The sequence below is a fragment of the Marmota marmota genome, unplaced genomic scaffold, assembly GCF_001458135.2.
Source record: "Marmota marmota marmota unplaced genomic scaffold, marMar, whole genome shotgun sequence".
Classification (NCBI taxonomy): Eukaryota; Metazoa; Chordata; class Mammalia; order Rodentia; family Sciuridae; genus Marmota; species Marmota marmota.
In genome coordinates this window covers 9,142,520-9,164,543 of record NW_025999913.1, presented here as the reverse complement: position 1 = coordinate 9,164,543, position 22,024 = coordinate 9,142,520, and the positions used below count along the sequence as shown (strand labels likewise).

The 22,024-nt window shown below is 45.8% G+C and overlaps 1 protein-coding gene across 5 annotated transcripts in view; it reads right to left on the bottom strand.

The window, feature by feature from the left end:
- Phactr1 (phosphatase and actin regulator 1) overlaps positions 1 to 22,024 on the bottom strand; it is a 500,641-nt gene that overhangs the window by 285,401 nt on the left and 193,216 nt on the right. The gene's annotated exons all lie outside the window — the stretch shown is intronic.

The window sequence follows — 22,024 nt, the reverse complement described above, 5'->3', positions numbered from 1 at the left end:
CTCTCTCTCTCTCTCTCTCCTCTCTCTCTCTCTCTCTCTCTCTCTCTCTCCTCTCTCTCTCTCTCTCTCTCTCTCATCTCTCTCTCTCTCTCTCTCTCTCTCCTCTCTCTCTCTCTCTCTCTCTCTCTCTCTCTCTCTCTCTCTCCCCCCTCCCTCCCCCCCCTCCTTTTTTGAGTGCTCCTTGGACTTTTTAACATGCAGTTGGTCTCCTGCACCTGACTCACAGAAGCTTCATTATGTAATTCAAAGTGTGCCATTTGAGTTCTGATCAGAAGCCAAGCTCCTCAACCCCCACCCCCCAATCATCCACTGCCCCCCAGAGGAGCGCGGAAGAAACCGAGGGCAGACACGTGAACCACCGCCACACAATGACAATTAACCTTTCTGGAACCTTCCTTAGGGGACTGCCTTTTTGCAGTGTGCTCGCATGCATTTCCCATTTCCCTTGTTCCCCTCCTCTTGGGTGGAGGCCTCCTAAATAGCAGCCCTGGGGATTTCTCAAGACAGTCCTACAGCAGCTTCCTTGCTGAGAGCATTTTCAAATGATAGAGTGCACCAGGAGTCGAGAGGCATTACATAGGATTATAGCACACCTGCAAACAAAGCCTAAGACCTATACTATTTATTGTGTGGCCACACATCTAAATTCTGTGAGATGTCAAAGGGGTCTTTAGCCAAAACCCATGCTGCAACCTTGATCCTCATAAAACCTCCCTCAGCCACTTCAAATCAATAGGCTGTGCAAATCAATAGGATGGTCACTGTTTGCTTAAAAGCCCCAGCCTCTACTTCCAACTATATCATAATCCCCAAGGCCAATCTATACCGGTGTCTTCAGTGAAGGTAGTAGGAATCATGTCAGTCTGTCCCAATTTCCTTGCCTCAGCATCTCCCATCCTTCCAAATGAAACAGATTGAGCGGCTGGCACGTTCATGGCATTGACCCAAGCATGGAGGGGAGGCTCTTTGAGAAACTGAGATGTGATAACAGGAACATAATACAATTAAAGCTTCATGAACCCTCATGATCAAAATTCAAAAACTCAAACCTGTTCATTGGTTTTATGCCAACACCAAGGTGAACTATATGCATTGGGGACTCTGGGTCCCCCAGTCTCCTCCAAGCCAGTGAAGCCTGGCTGTAAATCTAGAAAGGACCTGAAGAGGACTGTTGACATATAGGAGAACAAATGCGAATGTCACTCAACCTTCTTTTTTTCCCCTCTTGCATCTCCTGTTCTCCTTTCTGTGTCCCTCACCCATATCCACAAAAGAAACTGCTTTCTCCTTCCTGCCTGTCCCCAGCTCTGGGAGGAATACTAGATCTTGCTATCACATTAAAATACGGGTTGTTAGGTGGATACTGTGCCCTAAGAATCACTTTTGAAGTACTTTATAACTGGCCACATGTCCCTCTGAGGTAAGCACAGGGAAATTACTATCCCCTCTATCCAGACTAGAGGAGCCAGTGACATAGGCAGGAATTAGAAGTCAGGTCTTGTTATGGTTTGGAGGCGAGGTGTCCCCCAAAAGCTCACATGTGAGACAATGCAGGAGGTTCAGAGGAAAAATGATGGGGTTATGAGAGTCTTAACCTAGTCAGTGAACTAGTCTCCTGATAGGGATTAACTGGTAACTGAAGTGGTGGGGTGTGATTGGAGGAGGTGAAAATGGGGGCTTGGTTTTGGGGTATATATTGGAGACTCTCTGCTTCCTGATGATCATGTGAGCTGTTTCCCTCCACCACACTCTTCTGCCATGATGTCCTGCCTCATCTCAAGCCCCAAGGAATGCAGTCTGCTGTCTATGGACTGGGACCTCTGAAACTGTGAGTCCTCAAATAAACTCAAATAAACTCTTCTTCCTCTACAGTTGTTCTGGTTGGATCTTTTAGTCACAGCAGAAAAAAAAAAAAAAACTGACTAAAACAGGTCTCGTATCTCAGAGCTCTAGTTTGCAATGGAAGATCCACATATACAAGAGAAAAATATAACACCTGAATGACAGATGGGCACTTATGCCTCACCCTCCAGGCATAGTAAATAATATATAATGTGTTGTGGCAGTTGCTATGGTAACTACTTTCTTAAGAATAAGGACACATCAGAAGATATGAGAAAAACATCAGGTAGTAAGACCTTCTTCAGTAAGGACAGAGGAGCAATAATAGAAAAATCTGTTGTTGGTCTACATATAGCCATTAAATATTGGCACTGCAAAACTCAAGTTTCTTAGACCACCATGGGCCAATAGAAACATAATGTAAACCATATATGTAATCCCAAATTTTCTAGTAGCCACATTAAAAAAAAAAAGCTTGTGGAATTATTTTTGTAATATTAGCTTATTTAGTATACCACATTCAAAATATTATCAACATGATATAAATAAAAATTAGCACGATATTTTTTATTCCTTTTTTCATCCTGAATCTAGGAAGTCCAATGTGTATCTTATATCACATCTCAGTTAGGACTAGCTCAGCAGTCATATAGAGTTAGTAGCTGTCACATTAGATGGCCCGGCTCTGGATTATATTTGGCCAATTTTGAATTAGAATATGTTCTCTGAGAACATATCTATTTATCCCTCCTTAGAGTTCTTAGAAAAATAAATTACATTCATTCAGTTCTAGCCCTATGGCATAACTCAAGTGGTACTCTCTGGGGTACAGCAGAAAAACGCCTTGGAATTTAAATAGCATTAAAGATTCAGTTTCTTTCCAGGCACAATGGTGCATGTCAGTAATCCCAGCCACTTGGGAGGCTGAAGCAGGAGGATCACAAGTTCCAGGCCAGCCTAAACAACTCAGAATCTCAGCAACTTACTGAGAACTTGTCTCAAAAAATAAACAGAGCCTTGGATGTAGCTCAGTGGTAAAACGCCCCTGGGATCGATCCCCAGTATTCCCCGGGGGGGGGGGGGAATCAGTTTCTTTCATGCCACTAGGAGATACGAAGATCACAGAATAAATCTTAGGTTTGTAGAAGGTTCCCTTCTTGGGTTGCCCCAATTGTTGAAGTCAAGGCCTTCAAAGTCACCCCCTCACTTCCTAGAGCCCCTGGAATAGACAATCTTATTAAATACACCTGTAACTTCTCCCAAGGGCTCCAGTCATAACCCATCACAAGAACTTCTGCTTGCTCTTCAGACCCCACTCTCTACCCTTCAGGTTCATTTTCTATCTCTATGGAGTGAGCGTGTGTCCAAAGCAGACATTTCATTATATCGCTTTTTAACTTAAGGACTTTAATGGCAGCCTGTTGCCTTTTGAATAAACGCCACACTCCTTGCCCTGGCGAGCTAAGCAATCACAAACTGGCCTCAGGGGTCTTTCCAGCTCAACCTGTTGCTACCTGGCCTTTGATTTTACTTGGTCTGCAGGCTTGAAATGACTTGATTTCCATCACTTTGTGCCTTTTGTTTAAAGTCTGTGCCCCTGCCTGGAATGTCCTTGAAACACCTACTCCCTGTCAAATAGCAAATCTTCCAAGCCTTGCTCAACTATTTACTGAGGTCTTCTCTAATCTTACAGTCCTCTCATCTGCTATCGCACCACTGCTATAAGTAGATGTATTATGATATTTATCACATTCATTATGGTCACATGATATGCCAGATAAGGACATCTTCAGGACCAGGAGCCATGAATTCACATTTGAATTCACCTTGGGCCAAAGGAGTCTCCCTGTGGAGTCACAGGAGGAATAAATGCCTAAGGAATCACAATTCTCTTTCCCACTTCTCCCCTTATAATTTCTAATTACTTAGTACATCATCGTTATTATTACACACTAGCAAATATCTATTATCACTCACTGTGTACCAGACACCACCCTGATAATTCTACACGTGTTTCATTTAATTTCAACAATGAATCAATAAGGTTGGGATCAATCCCCAATTTTTAATATATGTGCATCTTGAATAGAGTTTCATTCTTTAACAAAGTGTGTTATGGTATTGTTATAAACACCAGTTATGACAGATGGATGTGCCCTTAGACGTACAAAGTCGCAGGATTCCATCTTCAGGTGTTAACTGATTCATAAACAGGCTAATGCGTGTGTCTTTTGTTTTGTATTTTAGTGTCTCTATGTCTATAAAGTGTTGAATTCTTAGAGATGGGAGGAGAAAGAAAACTTAGCTTGGTAGTATTTTGTGTAGAGTTAAGAGTAAGGTGGCATTGAGTAAGGGCATGAGGAGGCATACCGTGTGGACATCGTGGGAGGTGACTTTTTATCTCATTGCTCAGAGTCATTGCAGTTTCTGCATAATTCCATGAATCAGTGCTTTAAGAAGTAGGGAAACCAACACCAGCTCTGATGAGCCTGTCGGGTATCATAAAAGCTCATTCGTTGCTGCCACCAGACACTTGGGAAGTTAGTTTGGTGGTTTCTTATAAAACTAAACATCCATCGTCATACCATTCAGAACTCCTGCTCCTTGGTATTTACTCAAAGCAGCTGAAAACCTCATACCCAAGCAAGAACTTACACATGAATAGCAGCTTTATTCGTAATTGCCCAAACCTGCACGTGATCAAGATGCCCTTCAATAGGTGAATGGATATACTGGTACGATCTTATAAGTAACAGCAGATGGGCTATGGAGCCATGACAAGATGGGGAAACTTATATGCATATGACTAAAAGCCCATCTGAAAAGTGTGCCCACTCTTGGAGTCCAACTATACGATATTCTGGAAGAGGCACTAACTATAGGGACAGCGAAAAAAACAGGGTTAGGGGTAGGGAGGGCTCATTAGGTGGAGCACAGGGGATTGGGAGGCAGTGAAAGTATTCCGCATGATTCCATTGTGGTAGACGCGTGTGCTTGTACATTGGTCAAACCCAAGGAATGTTTGCCCTAATGTCATCTACGGACTCTGGATGATTCTGATGTCACTGCAGAGTCATTGATGGTAGCAAGTGTAGTACTCTGGTGGGGATGTTGATCATGGGGAAGCTGGGAGGTGAGTAGATGTGGAAAATCTCTGTACCTTCCTATCAATTGTGCTGTGAACCTAACACTATTCTAAAAAAGAAAACCCGTAATCCCAGCGGCCCGGAAGGCTGAGGCAGGAGGATCCAGAGTTCAAAGTCAGCCTCAGCAATTGAGCAAGGCCCTAAGTCACACAGTGAGACCCTGTCTGTAAATAAAAAAAAATACAAAAGAGGGCTGGAGATGTGGCTCAGTGGTTAACCCCTGAGTTCAATCCCTAGTACCAAAAAAAAAAAAAAAAAAAGGGAGAGAGAGAGAGAGAGAGAGGGGTGGGGGGAAGAAAATTTATGAGATCAAAATGAAGGGATCAGAAAATGAATGTCTTGCCCAGGGGTGCCCAAGGATAGTCTCACGGGGCTCTAGTACAGGCTACCAATTGTTTTCCCTCCAGGTTTTCAGTGTTGTGCCTGTTTCCTCCACCTTTTTTTTTCCACAAAGTGGAGCCCGACTGTGTGAGTGGGAATGAATCCACTAAGGGCTTAACAAATGCTTGTTGAAATGAAATGAAGAGAAATTACCCTCGAAAATTCACATGATAAATACGTATTTTGACCTACAGAGACAACATAATGGCCTTAATGTCCACAGAAGACTCTTACCAACGGGGTGCTTGGAGACTCTGAAGCCTGAGACATCTCAGACTTGGACAGAGGACTGCAGCAGGAGCCCTGGCTGGGGCAAGAGGAGGAGCTGAGCCCTGGGAAAGCCGGACACCCTCGTGGACATGGTCCAGGGTGCCCACTGGTGAGCCCTTGGCCACCACTGCCTGGCTTTACAGCACACTGCACGGCAGTGGAAGGTCCTTCAAGGCTGTGAGCCTCAGTTTCTTAATCTGCACAAAGGGGATGAGGACTTCTTTTTCTTTTTTCTTTTAATTTTTTGCAATGCAGGATTGGCCCCAGGGGCCTCGTGCATGCCGGGCAAGTGCTCTACCACTAAGCTACATCCCTGGCCTAGGAATGAGCACCCTGTGGATTCCTGTGGGCACTCCCCGAGCTCAGGTCTACAGGGTTTGGCAGAATGATTGGCTATTGTGAGTGTCAATGAATAGAAAATGTCTCTTCCTGAGATGGAGCATTATTAGATACCCCAGGATCATAACAGTGTTGGGGATGGTGGGTCGGGAGCTCATGAGATGGTGGCGGTAGAGGGAACGCCTCTTGTATCTCACTTCACCTCCTCTCTACCCCGCGTGCTGTTGGCGTCTGTCAAGATGTGAATGTACTGACTTCTGTGACCTCTGACCTCCCTCCCTTCTGCCTTCTTATTTCCCTTTCTCTCTTGAGCACTCCCCTTTCCACTTATTATTTTTAAAACAAGTTAATTTCGTCCCTTGCTATTCTTGGCCAGCTCCCTGAGGCTCTCTGTATGGAGGGTTTCTTGCCAAAGCCATATTCAGCTCACCAGCTGCTGAACTTAGACCAGCCTGTTTCTGCTCAGCAGTGCAAGGTCCTCAGCGCTATGCACAAGAGCGGCCTGAGGCCAGAGGGTTCTTGTTCAGAGCGAGCAGGGCTGCGCAGAACAGGCCTTCCCATAAGGAAGGCACGGCCTGACAGGAAGAGATCTGAGGGCTCCGCCATAATCCATAACAGAGCAGTCATTACCCCACTCCCTGCCAAGTCGATGCCTCTGCCAATCTCCGAAGCCATTTTTCACCCTGCTTTTTAGCCAGCTCAGCATAATATCTCTATGACAGCTTCACTTGGGGACAGCAACAGGAAAAGGCAGCATCCCACAAGGAGACAGCTTCAGGGGTCCCTTAGTGCCCTCCAAAGCACGTGTGGATTTATGTCATGAGTTGGATCCAAATAGGACTCAGGTCGGAGAGATGCCCGAGAAGGAAAAAGAGGTAATGCAGGGCCCTTGGAATGGGGTGAATACAGGAGGTTCATTTTCCGTGACTAAGGAAGCCACTGCAGCACTATGAAAACCGGGATGGCATTCTGGTTTGGCCACCTGCTCACAGGGGCAGGTGTGGAGTCTTGGTTGACTAAACTGAGGGGTGGGGGTATGTCTGAGGTGATGTTTATGAAGCGTCAGTTGGGGTTCTGGTGTCGAGCAGGTGTTGAATGCCCCTGGCCAGGTTGGCTCTGAGCCTTCCCGTCCTCCTGTATAAAATGGAAAGAGACTATGATGGCTGTGAGGGTGGCCTGAGGCCTGAGCCTAAGCCACTCCATTTTAAAAACTCCAGTTTGAAACCTGCAGTCTCCCCAGGCACACCACAGAGCCCTCCAGTGTGGCCTCAGACAAGCTACTCCCCTCACCCTGATCAACAGTGAAGCCCCTGGCAGGCTGTCCTCGCCTGATAAGAGGGAAAGGCGGGAAGATCAGGGTGGAGACCACCAGACCAGATATTCTGACCCCAGGGTAAATGATGTCACTGAGAAATCTGGTGGTAGCTGATAAGGATTGAAAGGGGGGTCAAAAGCCCCAAAGTTTAGTATAAATAATAGAGCCGATGAGCAGGGATTCCGCCAGCTGAAACAAGGATGCACTCCAGCTGGAGAGCCTGATGAGGACCTGCCATCCCATCACTTGCCATCGTTCCTGAGCCTCTGCATGATCCTCACCACTCTCAAACTCTATCACCTCGTCTGGACCTTGGTGAGATGCAACTTCTTCCTACAACCCTCTCCTCAACAGGTTGTCCACTCCACGTCAGGAAAAGCCTGCCTTGGTTCAGGACCTGGTCACTGCAGTCTGATTGAGTGGGCATCTGCTGGACATAAAGCCTAAGGCTTGAGACTTTTGAACTTGGCACGCAGAAGGAATGTCTGTCATTAGCTGGTCATGATTAAGTGTGTTTGCAGTGCTTAGAATCAATCTAGAAGTGTTTTCTGTGAATTAATGAATCTAGAATTGTCTGCTGTGAATCAATTATGTCTGTTGCAGTGCCTAGTATTAAGGATTGTTGTTTTCTTGATTAAGAACCTATAGAGTGAAATTGTACTGAGTAATTTGAGTGAATAAAGCATTGAAAGGGGGAGAAGCAGGTGGACATTCTTTATTTCGCCCCTCAACTGCATACATCTCAATTTTGCACCCTCGTGACAATGGCCCCTTTTTAGAGTTCTTTGGTGGAATTAAATGAGACCTCCAGCAAATGGTGTCACCCCTCAAACCCCTGTGTTGCAGATTTTATTTTCTAAGGATGGACCTAATCACATCTCTCATCCTACATATTCTTCTAGTACCAGGCTCCTCCCCTATCAAGTAGTGGGACCTAATTCCTTCTCTTTGTGAATCCAAGAGGGCTTGATCCATCATAAAAAGCAACGGAGCTCATGCCTAACCACCTGGCTTTTCCCCTTGGTACTGGGGATTGAGTCCAGGGCTTTCTACGTGCTGAGCACAACCCTGCCACTGAGCTGCGCCCTCAGCCCTGCCTGACTCCTTGGAGTGCTCCCTCTCTCAGCCTTTGCTGTCATGTAAGGTGCTGGCTGCTTTGTGGCCGCCATGTTGGAGGAAGACCAGCTCAGTCTGAGTGGAGAGACCAGAGAGGGCTTCTAGAGGTCTCAGCTTCATTGTCTGAACCACAACCTCATGAGGACACTGAATCCAGAGGCACTTGGCTGAGTCCTTCCTGATTTCTGACCCATGAAACACATGGAGATAAGGAAGTGGTGCCTGTTTTAAGCAGTCATGCATTGGAGTGATTTGTTATGCAGTGTTATCCATTAGCTGTTTCCTAAAAGCCCTGAGTAGCCCAAGATGGGGGGTATGCGATGTGAGATGGCGCTGCCCACGAGGCTCAGCCAATCAGCTCTTCTTTCAGCCATGGGCAGGGCTGCTCCATTCCCAGGTGGTAACCTCTTTCCTTCCCCAGTCCCTGGAGTCCTGTGCGCTTGTGTGTGGTGGCATGAGAAGATGGCTCTTCTCATTGATCCCAACTGGTTTACTGATTTTCTTCAGATCCTAGAAGCTGGGTGTTTTTAAATACTAAATCTTAAATTTGTCAAACAACTTTGGTTTAAAGAGGTGTTACTACTAAATGGTTTTCAAGTTGTTTCATATTAACACTTATGTATTCTTCAAGCTTATTTTAAACAGAATCACCAGAGCTATTATAGTCAGACCCCTTCCTGATGGCGATACCCTCTCCAACTCACATGGATTTTTTGGCCAGTCTGTGTCTGTGTCCTGTTTAAAGGTACAGTCAGAGGCTCAGGGCCCCCAGGAAGCTCCCCAAATAATCACAGTGGCTTTGGGCATTTCCTTGGTCCCCCTCCACAGAGCCCCAGGAGAATAAAGCCTGTGTTGGAAGATGGTACCCTTGGGCTCCAGTCACCGTGGGTTACGAGAGCCTTGCTGGGCGTTCCTGGGGTCTTCATTGGCTTGGCTTGATAGTTCCTAAAGAATGGGACCAGTTTTCCTGTTTCCTTGAAGCCCTGTCTCATCAGAATTCCCTGCACCTGGCTATTTTAGGGCTCTAGTCAGACCCTTGAATAAGTCTGTCCCATTTTATTTCAAAATGCTTTTGGGGACTTGGCACACCAATGAGGAGAGAGATCGTTCATGGAAGTAAAATTTAATATATTACCAGATGATCGAATATTTAGATATTCAAGAGGGTGAGAGCAACCCGTACACATCAAAGAAGGGTAGATGAAGACCACACAACAAACCCACAAAAAGGAGTGTGGCCTTATGATGCCCTCCTAGAGGGAAAGAACATGGGCCAAGGCCCCAGAACCAGGCAGGACCAGGGTTTAAATCTTGGCCATTATTATTTTGGCTGTGTGACCTCAGACAAGTCCACATGTCTAAAAAGGAAATAAAACAAATGCTTAGGTCTTAGGATTTTCATAACGATAAAGCTGGTGGTTCTTCTGAAGGACTTATCATCGTGGCCAGCACAGAGTGGACACATATCTTGGACATTGTTTGTGACCCACAGCAATGACCCTGTTCCAGTTGCTGTGATGGTTTTGCTGAGGCCTTGTAACAGAACAGAACACTGCCCTTTCTTTTTATGGTGGGGGGGCACCCAGGATTGGACTCAGGGGTACTCTACCACTGAGCCCCATCCCCAGCCCTGTTTTGTATTTTATTAGAGACAGGGTCTCACTGAGTTGCTTAGCACCTCGCTTTTGCTGAAGCTGGCTTTGAACTCACGATCCTCATGCCTCAGCCTCCCAAGCTACTGGGATTACAGGCGTGTGCCACCGTGCCTGGCTATCTCTTTCTTTCTTTAATCACACTTTCTTTCATTTAGACACTTACCCTTTGACCCATACTCTACATAACTACATTTCCCATCCTTCATGTTGATGTCCTGATCTTGAGGAATTAGTTCAAACGATGTAGCCAAACTTAGCTGCTTTGTACACCTCACCTACCATCAAACCTTGAAGTTTCTCAATTCTCTGAGTCAGCATTTACTGGCCAGATTATTCTAGAGCAGGAAGTCTGCTTTCACTAAGGATAGAGAACTATCCAGCCACTAAGTCTGCTCCCAGTGAGCTCAGCCTTCCTTCAGTGATTGGAAAAGTTCATTGAGAAACAGAGGAGAACATCAGCACTGAACAAGATAAAGGAGACTGGAAACAGCATCATAATTCACCTATTCAGTTGTGTATTCGTTTGGTTATTCACCCAAAAAGTTATTAATAGAGGACTATGAGTTTGTAGGTTCTGGATGTACAGACACGAATAGAAGAGATGTGTTTTCTGCTTCCCTGAGGTTTTCAGACTGGTGAATAGTAACTGCTTTGTCATCAAATAGCCCTGGGCTGGAATCTGACTGTGTCACCCAGCACAGATTAAAATTGCATGAACCTTCTTGAGTCTCATCTTTTTCTCGGAGTCACTGAGGACTGCATGAATTAGTGCGCATGTACCGTTCACCACAAGACCTGGTAAGGTGCACTTTTCTCTCCCCAGAGATCACAAAACTTGTAGCTACTAGAGTGAGGGTACAGACCCAGAGCTCTCTGGCTCCCACATTGGTGTTTTGAAAGGAATTTTCTAAGGAGCATTTTTGTTCTCCCTACATTTTAGATTGTTTATTTTCGATTCAATACTCATTCAAAATTCAAATGTGGTTTACCCATCCTTTTTTTTTTTTATTATTGGTTGTTCAAAACATTACACAGTTCTTGACATATCATATTTCCTATCCTTTTTTATTAACTCCATTGAACCTTTTGTAGCAAGCCACTCCTCTACCTATTAATTGAAATGAAAATCATAAGGTGGCTCTGTCACAGAAAATAAAATGACAGGAAGAGGTTCTACTTCAGAAGCCAGAGTGAAGGGTGGGGTTATTAGAAGACCTATCTAAATAGTGCATCAGGAAGAGCCACAGCGAGGAGCCAGGCGGAAAGACCTCAGCTGGGCATGTGGCAATTTAGGAGGACAACTTCCTTATCAAGAAGTTGGAAAATTACAAAACCCATTAATGATTCATGGCGCCCCATGAGAAACCCACCACCATCCCCACCCCGTTGTGTATAAAGCTGACCTAGACCTCTGAGCCCTCTAACACTGGACACCACATCGCAGTTCTTCTCTTGGCTTCCACAACACCTTTATTCTAAGCTGCTTTGTTTGCATTAACTATACTATGCTATTATCTCTTTCTCTTTTTTTTCTATCTACTTCTTTAACATTGGTTCTCTCCTGAGCCCTCTCCTGGTCTTCCTCTTTCCGGAATGATCTCACTTCATCAGACAATGATCTTCAGACCTACTTAGCCAGAGCCCTCCTTTCCCTATGCCCAGGGCCATTTCTCTATATCCCTAGCTTCTCTCAGTAGAAATGTCAGAATAACCCAACTGGTCTTCCATTTGCAACTGCCCGCCTCTCTGCTTTGCTACTTGTACTGACACTGGAATCACCTTCCCGGTCACCAAGCTAGGACGTGACACTCTGTCTCGAAGGTTGATATGATGTTCCTGCAGCCTATGTCCAAGGTGCTCAGCATGGCGCTGAGGTCCTACCCCATTCTGCACTCTCTCCCTGCCTCTCTCCCATTGCATTCCTTTTTGGAATTCCAAGATGTCTGCTAGAAAAGTCTACTAGGTATTCTACTCAATTTTATCTTTCTCTGCTTACCGTCTTATCAGGCACAGAATTTCCCTCGTTTTATTCTTTTGTGGCACTGCCCCCCATGTCTCCTCAGAACACTGGACTTAGGAAATGCTTTACTGAAGAAAAGGACTCTGTGGGTAACGGTCCTAGGTAACGTCACTGGGCACACCACATCTCCTCCTCCCTTGGGTGTGTCATGAACTTGAGCATTTTGAATGTTCTGAGAAGTCCTGCAACAAATCAGCTGGGTCAGTTGTGCTTAGCCCAGTATTTCCTAAACATCAGATTTCACCTTTTCCAGAAACCTTAGGAACTAGGGTTTAATTACCACACTTTGGAAAAGACTGATCTATTCAAGTCTTCTTCGTCCACCATGAAGACAGACTGAGCTCTCGTGGAACTTCTAGTTTTTCCCGAATGGCAGAGAAGTTAACATGCAGTGACCACAAGGTATTGGTAAGAGCCGTGTCAGGGAAAATGGAGACGCAGCTGTCCCTAGCAGGGAGACTGGGTCAGTCTGGGCCAGTGGATTACGGAGGGCTTGCTGGAGGAAGGGGTTTTATACAGAGATCTGAGCTAGTGGGTGGAAGTCAAGGGTAGAAGGAGAAGTGACATAGGCAAGGTCAACTGCTGTGGGGAGGTACGGAAACCACGGCTATGTTGAAGGACTAAACCAAGTCTCAGCACAAAGGTGGCCATCAAATCCTCGATACCCCTGTCATCCCCACTTCCAGCCTCTTTGTTCTCCTAGCCTATTATCAAATGCTGGCAAAGTAGATGTTCCACGTTTACACATCATAGTGGTGTGTCTGGAGTTATTTTAGGGGGACGGATGTGATCTTTTGAAGCACAGAGCCACACACCCTCATCTCCAGCACTCTTTTTTTTGGGGTCCCCCCACCAACACTCTTAATAAAAAGTCAAAAGAAGAAATTTTATTTTTAAAGAGGTTTAGTATTAAACATGTTTATCGACATATTAATTTTCTTTCCGATTCACTTTTTGAATCCCAGAATTAATACAGGTGTGTCATTGTGAATGGGGAGGGATTTCCTTAATTAACTCCATTGTTGTTGTTTTTTTTTTAATCCTCCTTAACATATTTTCCATTCTTAAGCAGCTTGGTTTTGTCAACTAGCAGACAGAGGCCAGGCTAACTGGGCAGGTTGAACTGGACTCTTAGTGTCCCCAGGAGGCAAAGGCTGGATCTGGGATCTCTACCTGAGGCCACCATGCTGTGGTTCCTGTCCTCTATCACCACCTGGATTCTCAGCCACTGTTGTCATTCCGGCCTTTCCTTCCCCGCCTGCTGTCTGTTAATAAGAGAAGATCCATCCTTTGCCATCAGGAGGACAGAGGGTAATCTCTCTTCATTAACCAAAGGAAGTGGCGAGATGTAGTGAGAACATTGCAATTGTTCCCAATTAATCCCACATGCAGCCTGGCATCGTTAACAATCCATCAAATGACCTGGGATTTAAATATGTAGAGCAGTCAGCCTTTATCAGTCATATTCCCCATTGTTCCAGCAAAAGCAAGAAAACTCGAAGACAAGAGGCGTGGAAGACCTACAGATTTATCGTCTCAGACATTTTTAAATGTAACCTCAAATATAAAAGGAATTTACACATGCCATTGAGATATTTTGAATTCTCAAATGCTTGTCAGCTTCTACAAATCATTGCACTCTGACAGATGTCGATTCAATTATCGACTCAGAGACACCATTTGTCACCAAAGTCAAGACACCTTCATGTTCCTAAACCAGCAGGAAGGAGACGTGCATTTTAATTTCACCCTGGTGCATTTCTAGATGTTTCCATACAGAATATATCTTACACATCTATGAAAGCCTCCAAATGCCACAAGGAACATATTACCCCAGGGACATTACATGCTTTTTTTTTTTTAGTGACAACAGACACATAACATAAAATTCACCATTCTAACCATCAGCACTTTGACGATGTTATGCAACCATGAAACTACCATTGCTTAGTTCCATACCATTGCTTCTCTTTTTGTGGTGCTGGGGATCCAACCCATCTGCTCGCTAGGCAGATGCTTCACCACTGAGCTCCATCCCAACTCTTGTAACATTTTCATTAACCAAAAGCAGTCACTCCCCCTCCTTCATTTTGCCCCAGGTCCTGGCAACCATCTATCTCTGTGGATTTGTCTGACTTGGACATGTCATATAAATGAAATCATATGATATATGTGTGGTCTTTTCTGTCTGGCTTTTTGTTAGCAAAGTGTTTTCAAGGTTCATCTGTATTGTAGCATGGATCAATAATCCATTTTCATGGCTGAATAATATTCCACCACATGGTTCTATTACATCTACCACATTTTGTTTATCTACACTTGGTTTGTTGAAGGATATCTGGGGTGTTTATGCCCTTTGGCTGTCATGAATAATGTTATGTACATTCATGGGCGTGTGTGTGCTCATATCACACTGGATCAAGAAGATGGGTATGGATGACTCATTTCTCCAATAGCCCACATACTACTTTCTTAGGGTGAGTTGTTGCCAAACACTCGGGCACAGCAGTTGGACTATGTGAATTACAAGCCCAGGTCTGGTAGGTATCAGTGTGTGGCCTTAAACATCTTTCCTAACCTCTACCACTTGGTTCCATCACTTGTGGCAACTAACTACAACATAGAGCGTACATGTTTTAATTACAGCAGAGAATTTAAGGTATTCAGTTGGCCCATAAGTACTCAAAATGTTCGCTTGGGTTGTGTTTATATTCTTACCACCTTTGTGGTGTCGAGGCAGCACAGAACTAGGCACACCAAAGTCTCTGAATTGTATTATATTAAGTGACGTGTTTAATGGAAATGTCTGGGATCATTTTGAGGTTTATAGACCCTTCCCTCCCTCCCTCCCTCCTTCCCTCCCTCCCTCTTTTCTTCTTTCCTTTCCTTCCTTTTGTGGTGGCTTCTATGTTGAAATTTGGCATTTGAAAGTCAACACCAATGAACTTGGGCCCAGATCCCACGTGGGGCCCTCTATTTTGTCTTTGGGGGGACACAGAGAGTTGCGGGCAGGACAGGGAGTTTGTGAGTTTCTGCTGCTGTTCAAAGGTGTCCAGATGTTGGGGAAGAGCTTCTCCAGCAGGGAGTGTTGGGGAGCTCTCTGTGTGTGTTAGAGAGTTCACTGTAGTGAACTGAGGTCTACTCAGGTACTTGATCGAAGCCCACACTCTGGTCTCATTCCACCTGGTGTCACCGTCTCTGTGCCTGCCTTCAGCTCTGCCAGCGCCAGGCTCTATGGCCCTTGGCTCCTAGGCTTGCTCCTGGCTTAGGTCCGCCCTGGGTTCTGATCTTGCTGTTTCCCTACCATGCGGATGGTGGCTCGCCTGTCCTGACAAACTCACACTTCTGGGGCTTCCTAGAATCACAGGCTTCCATTACAGGGTTTTGGGGCCCTTCCCACTTGTGAGATCACATTTAGGCAGAGAGGGGGGAAGTGGCAAGTGAGAGGCAATGACCTCCCACTCCTGCACTCCGGGGCCGAGGGAAGGTCCTGCAGCCAGGGGCTTGGCCAGGGACCCCTCCCGCTCTTCCTTTCTTGGGCCAGCCTGCTCCTGCCATGGGTCTCTCTCACCTCTCTCCACGGTTGTGATTGCAAGAAGGACCCTTCACCTTCTCTCCGGGTGACTTGTGCCCAGGCAGATGGTTGCCAAGAGCTCCATCATCACGCAGTCCCCAAGTGACAGACACCATGCAGGATGCATGACGGAGGTTAGATTCACAGACCTGCGATTCATTGGATTCTTCTCCTGGGGTACTTTTTAAAGGGCCTTTTATTTCTGGTTTGGCTTAGCCCTGCACTGACTGAATAGAGTTCACCAAAATGTTCTGGGGCCCAAGGATTTTCTGTAGGTGAACTCGCAAGCGTGACTGGTCTTGGCCATGAACCTCATCAGTAGCAAAAGAGTGCTCACATGGAACTGGCTCTCTAGGAAGGCCCCTAAGCACAAGATCCAAGTAAAAACTGTCTGCCTGCCCCGTAAACACCTCTGAAAAGCGAATCCTCACTCTCTGCTTTGAATCGTATTGTAATCCTTAGAGCTGATCAATACAGACATTTCCCTCAGTGCTGGCGACCGAACACAGGGTCTCATGCATCCCAAGCACACGCGCTGTCACTGAGCTGCGTCCCAGCCCCTGGACATTTTGAAGGCACCTCTGCCTTGGGTGAAAGTAGTGAGAATCATTTCGGTTGGTCCCAGTTCCTCTGTCTCAGCATCTGTCATGAGCAGAGAGCAAATGTCTCCTGCCCAAATGACACACTCTTGGACTCAGGCACACTTAAACCTTGGGATTGTTAATGGGAGACCCCGACACTTGGATTGTACAAATGAGCACAAAGCGCATCGTTCAAAGTCAAAGAGTGACATAAGCATCTCTAACCTACTTGCTTTTCGTGTGTCAAAGCCAGGATGAGCTGCATGCAGGACATGACACAGGACATTTCAGCCATTTCTTGGCCTCACCGAGCTCCCAAACAACAAGGTGACCCGAGATGCCCAACTGATCCATCTAAGGCTTCCCAGGTCTTATAGGTCCCAACCTGACTTCTGGTCAACCATTACGGAGCCATCGATCCCCACGGACTATTTCAACATAGAAATTCTATTCAACTATTTCTAAAAAGAAATTCTTCCAGCCAGCCTACAACCCCACGACTGGAGTCGTTCTAAAGAAAAGTCCCTCTAAACCAATAGACGGAGGCCCTCCTGCGTTAAGCACAAACCTCTCACAACTGAGTTTCATATGAAAAATTCACTTCTTAACACCAAAGGATGAAAAACAGATTTTCAGAAGCCGTCACCATCCCATCCTGCACCGAGAGCTATTTAATTGCGGTAGGAACACATGTACCAAGGAGCCTTCCTTAATTAGCCTCAACCTAAAACAGCAGTTGTTAAATGTGTGATGGGAGCGGCTGCAGCGGGCTGTGCTTTTGCTGCTGTGTGGCGGAGACAGCGATGTTGTTCAGGTTTTATTTTTAAAGTTTGGGTAATTATAGCTTCCACGAACAGCAGGGGGGCAATGAATCATCTATTTGCCTCCCTTATTCCAGTTCCTCTCCCCCCCAGGAGTTTCCCCTTCTTGCAGCATTTACCTAGCTAGCGAGGTGTTACTCTGGGTCCTGGCGACTCAAGCATCTGAGATTCAAACACAAATCAGGTAGTAAACATTCCGAGACAGCAGGATTATGGCCGCCCTGACTTGGTATAAAATGGAAAAACGTGCACCCTCTTAATTCAGTCCAATGTGCTTGGTATACAACTTGAACAGTCAGCAGGAAGCAGTTCGGTGTAGGAGGGAAAGTTCTGGACTAGATGTCAGTAAAGCTGGGTTCGAGGCCATTTTTTGTGCCAGTGACTGCTGGGAAGGGGGCGCCTTGGGTACACCCTGGCTCCCTGGGCCTCGGTTCACCTCTGTGCTCTCCCAGGCTGTGTGCAGCTCTGAGGAGCCGGAGTTCTCATGGCCAGGAAGATCCAGCACTAAGAGGCGTGGAACAGCGTGGAAATGATGACTAGGCCGCCGGGCGGGTGATGCGCTGCCTCTCAGCAGGAGCCATGAGTCAGCCTGGGAGCTGGCTGGGGCTCTGACTGATGAGCAGAGTGACTTGTCAACTGTCACCAGTAAATGTGGGAGAGAGCGCAAAGCAGGCATTGTAGGCTGGGTTATCCAAGGCCATCCCTCCTTCACTGAGAAAACAAAGGACATCTAATGAAAGCGCTTCCAACTGTACTTTTCAGGGGCTACTCATCCTCCTTAGGCGAGGGTGGGACCAGAGCTCTCGGAACCTACTAGTCCTGATTCTGGGCCGGTACGATTTTGCCTTACCATACAGCGTCTGTGCGTCCCATTCTTAGCTCTCCTTAGAGAAATCGTATCAGGTAATGATTACGATGTGAGCCTGATCCACAGCTCGGTGTCTGAACAGGCACAGGAGCTTCATTTCTACTAGCCCAAAGCTGGAGAGAGCCCCAGTGCCCATTAACAGGACAGGGTCTCATTAAGTTTCTGAGGCCTCACTAACAGTCCACATGATGAACGCCACTCAGTGATAGGAAGGAGATGAACTGTTGCATCTGCAAGAACTTGGATGAATCAGAAAGCAACTCTGCTGAGGAAAAGAAGCCAGAACCCTCCCTCCCCGCCCCCCAGCCATCCTGTAGGATTCCATTTACAGACGATTATAGAAATTTCAGGCAAATCTACAGCGACAAAACAGATCTGTAGTTGCTTGGAATGTAGGGAAGGATGGGAAGGAGCAACCACAGGAGGCCTGAGGTCACTTGGGGAAATGAGGGACATGCTCACTGCCTCCACTGTGGCTAGGGCTCCACGGTGGACACCGATGTCGAAAACCCTCCAACAGCATCCTTCAGTACGGGCCACTTGTACATCAGCTATGCCTGAAGACAGTCGGGCCCCACAATAAAATACAAACCCTGGAGGGAGCTTGGAGTTGAAACGGCTCCGCACTCGAAGCCCTGTGGACGGTCTGCGTAACCCTTGGTGAGTCACCAACCTCCTCTGCACAAGGGGCGAAGCCACTGTCAATCCCCACCTCATAAAGTTGCCACAGCACTGAAGAAGTGAATACTTGGGGTACTTAATAAAAATTAACTCCTTATTTCCTCGGGATGCCGAGACAGGATCCTGCTTTATCTTTTGCGTTGGTTTTGTTCCCATAAAAGCTAAGTTCATCAGTCTACCTAAGGACTCCCTGAGTGAGTTAATTCATACAGGCTTTCAGATGATGGCCCAGCACCCTCTCTGGGACCTTCTTCCTGGCCGTACTCTTAAAAAAAAAAAACCCAGCACCCCTTCCCCACTCACTTCTCTATCTCCCTTTATGACACCCATGGCCATCTGACTTATATTAGGTATTTGCTTGTGTCTTTGTTTACTCCCTGTCTCCCCCAACGGGAACTTTAGCTCCCTGAGATCAGAGACTTTGACTTATTGTAACGCAAAAGGCAAGAGCTGAGTGCGAATCAAGCAGTGTCTGCAGGTCTCCAAGGACCCTCCTTTGTGACAGTGGCCATGGGGCAGTAAGTGTGCAACGTCAGGGTTGTTTCTGGGTCCTAGTTGCTGGTGAGGTCGGGTTGTGTCTTCCTGGGATTCTGTAGCTTGCCTAACACACAGAGGTGGGCAGAAGGAGACTGGTTACATCAGCCCCGGTCCTAAGCTCATTGCCTCCCGGCTCTGCAGGAGGGAGAGATGGACACAGGCTGAAAAGGGTATTTTGAAGAAACAGGATCAGGGCCTGGGACCTCCATGAGAAGAGCAGAAATCGGACGTTTTAGAAACTTGTGGACATGCCGGCTCTGAAGTGATCAGTCCTTATTTTTTTTTTTTTAATGGTCAATAAGAAAAAGAATTGGAAGAATTGAATCCAGGGCAAAATGTCACCTTTGTCCTCCAGTGATCCTCAAAATGGCAGCCAATTCGCTCTGTTTTAGGTAACTCAAGACTTACCCCGGCTGGTGTGTTTCTTCCCTTAAAAAAAAAAAAATCTGTGTGCAAATAGATCACCTAAATCATCCTGCCCTGAACCCCATCCTTAGAAGGTAAATCATACCTCATAAATAAATAGCAAACATTTCAGTGCTTACAAAAGACTCCTGAGAGTCGGCAATTGTCATCTTTCATGTTCTAATTATCTCATTTGATCTCTTTCATTGTTGCAATTACATCCTAATTTTGTGTGCAGACATTCGGGTGCCTTGGGCTAGATGGATCAATTAATATTCTAATCATTACTACACTAACATAAATATCAGTAGGTAGGTGGTTCATACAGCTCCAGATCCATGACTTTAATCGTGAATTAAGAGAGCCTGGCTGTAAAAATTCTTTCAGACTCTTTTGAAATGAAAATTGAGATGCTTTCTAAAATCCTGAAGATACATAAAGGGTCTGGGTGGGATTGTAGTTTGGGTATTGGTTTGGGTGTCCCACAAAGGTCCATGATTGAAGGCTTGGTTCACAGAGTGGCACACCTGGGAGACGATGGCATCTCTAGGGATGGGAACTGTTGGAAAATCCTTAGGTCATCGTGGGTGTGCCCTTAAATCTGATTGTAGGACCCTAATGTTCTCTCTCTCTCTGCTCTGGCTTGGGATGCGAGGGTTTCCTCTGAAACACTCCTGCCATTGCTAACCACCATTCGTCGTGTGGTGATGCAGCCTAGGGACAGACCTTGTCAAGCCTGTGCTACATTATCTGGATTTCGAACCTCCCAAACTATGAGCTAAGTAAACCTTTTCTCTTTGTAAAGTTGTTTGTCTCAGGTCTTTCATTGCAGTAATGCAGAGGTGACTACTATATTATTTGTTTTGATGTCACATCAACACGGATTATTTATTGCAAATATGTATATTTCTTCAAGAGGCTGCCTATTTTGTTTTTGACATCCAGTCTGAAATCACAAGGTAGTGGCTGTGAGCACAGGCTCTGAGTGAAGAATTTGAGTACATTTGAGGACAAGAGGTTCCAGGCAAAATAAGAAGACATATCTCACTGCCGAGGGCTGACCTCCCGCGACCTTCACTGCACAGGTCTAGCAGGAGCCTCTGCACAAAGGCAGGGAAAACCGAGCTAGTCCTCGAGGATCTGCACAGCACATCCAGCTGGACAGAAATAAAGTGAGGAAGAAATAAAATAGGTTCTTCATCCGTTCTGGAAAGACAACCATCCTCCATGTTACTGCTCCTTTGCCAATGTACCCCCAAACTCAAACACGTCATAAATAACACAATAAATTAACATCTGAGGTGTGGTCTGTGCTTTCTCTGAATTTCTGTGATGGAACATCAGTTTATATTCTATTACACTTTGGGTTCTCTTTTATTCTCCAAACCATGGAGCTGTTTTGTTCATAATTGAATTCTAGGCTCTGTAAACATAGTAAGAACAACTGGTGGCATTTACTAAGTTTTTGCTAGGGCCCGCATGATGTCTGTTATCTCATTCTTTTTCTTTTTCTTTTTGCAGGGCAGGGTGGGTACCAGAGATTGAACTCAGGGGCACTCGACCACTGAGCCACATCCCCAGCCCTATTTTGTATTTTATTTAGGGACAGGGTCTCACTGAGTTGCTTAGCGCCTCACTTTTACTGAGGCTGGCTTTGAACTCACCATCCTCCTGCCTCAGCCTCCTGAGCCACTGAGATCACAGGAGTCCACCACCTCGCCTGGCTCTATTATCTTTAACAGCTCTAGGAAGAGGGTGGTGGGGTCAATCCCATTTTACACTGACTTACCTCCAATACCTTTTCCCCTGTCTATTTTTGCAGCCATTCGTGATTCCTGTCTTCAGACAGAAACAATGGAGCCCAGAGATACAGCTTGGCTTGGATTGGACCTCACAAGAAGAGAGTGGTAGACCATGTTTTAGAATCGCAGTCTAGGAAGGAATTAAAAACAAAATTCCTTAATTCATCTTCCCGTCTCTATGCTAGTAAATATGTCAGCTGCTCGAGATAGTGATCGTGGCCAACACTGTTCCCAAATACCTCCAAGGATGGAAATCATGTATTCCAATTTTAATCAGCACATAGACCTTTTAAGAGGTGTGTGTGTGTGTGTGTGTGTGTGTGTGTGTTCAAACACCTTCCCATCATGATGTAAACTCATTTATTTTTTAATATCATTATTATTTTTGTACTGGGGATTGAACTCAGGGGCACTTAACCTGAGCCACATCCCCAGCCCTTTTTCCTATTTTATTTAGAGACAGGTCTTGCTAAGTTGCTTAGGGCTTTGTTAAGTTGCTGAGGCTGGCGTAGAACTTGTGATCCTCCTGCCTCAGCCTCCTGAGCCACTGGGATTACAGGAGTGGGCCACTGTGCCCAGTTCATTTATTCTTGAATAACCTTCCCAAGAGATACCCAATCTCAAGTCGTCATTCTAGTTACTATTTGAGTACACGAAACATTTATTAAAAC